Consider the following 2185-nt stretch of genomic DNA (forward strand, 5'->3'; position numbering starts at 1 on the left):
AAAAGTAATTTTTAGGGCATACTTGTTTGTGTATAAGCACAGTTATTTTTACAATGAATCGATTAATCTAATCATAATGTGATATGTTGGCCAATATTTTAAAGCAATTGAAACAAACTATAAACTAAATAAAAGGGTCAAAATGAACACAAAGATGATCTTAACCTTAGATCATAGCAATCCAAACCGAAGTGGCAAATATACACCACAACTAGTTAGAAAAGGGAGGAAGCCAGAAAGGGAAGAAAGGAATCCTTTTTTGAAAATCGTTGGGATCATCAAAATGACTAACAGTTCCAGTGGTGAGATCACAAACAGCAAAGCGACGGCCCATCAAGTAGATAGAGTTGGGCTTGAGACCAGGGCAAGAGCTTGCCACAACGCAGAAAGGATCACTCTTTGAAAGGAAGATGCAAAGATCTCCAATGTCCTCGGTGTAACACATGTTTCTTGTTCCTTTTTCTGTGACTTGATCCTCCTCTCTAAACACCATCACTATAGGGTCTTTGCTTCGTAGAGAAGGGACAGTTGAATACCTGCATGCACACACACGCACACCCCGAGTTATAGCACTAACCAAAATCTCTGTCTACATGTTATATATATATATATATATATATATATATATATATATATATATTTTTTTTATATTCCTTACCATCTGACTAAGAAACTTTGACCGGAAGGTGACTCAACCCAATGGTCCTCCCTGAAACAAGAATCTAACGCCTCCCATGCAGAACGTGGCAACTGGGGAAGGTTATGAAACACCAACTCATTGAACTTAGGGTCGTTGTTATGGAGATCCCAAGAGCACAAGTAGTTGCTTCCAGGGGCAGGCAAATAAAACCTTTGATCTTTCTTTGAATACATGAGATTAGAGTTTTCGGCGCAGTCGAAAGGGATTAGTCTGTTAGTCCAAGCGTGGTCACGACCAGGCTTGCACATACTCAGTTGCCTACCAAAGAACTTGATAGCCACCACACAATCTTCCTCATGAGGGGAAGAGGAGGACATTGCCACGTTCCAGACAACTTTGGTTTGACCATAGAGCATACTAGTAAGCGGAGGCAGATGAATCATCTTGGTCTTTGATTTGGAAGGCAGAGGATTAAAAAGGTCGCTGATACATTACAGAGTTATGATTGGACCGTTGTTGAGAGAAAAACCCCCATCCTTGTGAAGCTCCCATCAAGCTCGAGTTATATAGCTCTTGTGGAACTGTTTTTTCCAGGACTCTGAATACCTCTTCCTTGGCCGGATCAAACAGGATGATACCTCCGTAGTGGCTGTTACCTTCTACCAAACGCAAAGCATCATCCCAAACGCTGCAAACTGTCAAATAAGGGCTGGTTGAAAACAAACGAACGCTCTTCTGTATCTGCCAAATTAAAACTCTAGAGATCAGAACCGACACACTCATCTTGCTAACTCTAAAGCCTAGCTTATAATCCTTGATGCAATAACTAGCTAGAGACAAACTCAACTGGGTTCCCCTACAAACCCTAACCAGATTAGAACTTAAACAATAGGGAAGAGAAGAGAAGCTTTTACATACAAAAACATCCTTGTTCCGGTAAGAGAGTTTGGAGAGACGGAATAGAAGTTGTGACATTGTTCAATAAACTTCGAAATTACAAAAAAAAAAATTAGTGTTTTGATGAATTTAAAAAGTAAAAGTGATATTACATATCTTCTCCAATCTCCACCAACTTTAAAAGAGAGAGGAGTCAATGATAATTAATTGGTTACCAAATACTCTTATTTCTTACACAACATAATGGAATTTTGCCTTTTCTTCTTCATTTTATCCCTTTTTATTTTTCTTTATTTTGTTTATTTCTATGTTTTATTTATTACCAAATATTCATTTTCCCCATGGACTCGTCAAATCTACAATTGACGAAGAAAATAAATACTATACAATAAATTAACACGTGAGCATTTTAGTTTCATGATGATATATAAATAAAAAATCCAACAACGTACTAAATACATATGAACTGTGTATGCCAACAATGTATATTGATTTTTTTTTTTTGAAACACCAACAATGTATATTGATTACTAATTGCTTTACAACCTCAAAGTTACAGCCGTTACGTTTGAGGTTGAGCAGCAGGTTTTGGACGTCGTCAGCACAGATATGCACGTGCCGAAAGTAACACTTGCGTTGGTGGTTGTT

General features: G+C 37.8%; 1 pseudogene; it reads right to left on the reverse strand.

Annotated features, from left to right (window-relative positions):
• Positions 1-211: 211 nt before the first annotated feature.
• LOC106308375 lies at positions 212-1615 on the reverse strand (annotated as a pseudogene).
• Positions 1616-2185: the final 570 nt, after the last annotated feature.

The sequence above is a fragment of the Brassica oleracea genome, chromosome C8 (assembly GCF_000695525.1).
Source record: "Brassica oleracea var. oleracea cultivar TO1000 chromosome C8, BOL, whole genome shotgun sequence".
Lineage (NCBI taxonomy): Eukaryota > Viridiplantae > Streptophyta > Magnoliopsida > Brassicales > Brassicaceae > Brassica > Brassica oleracea.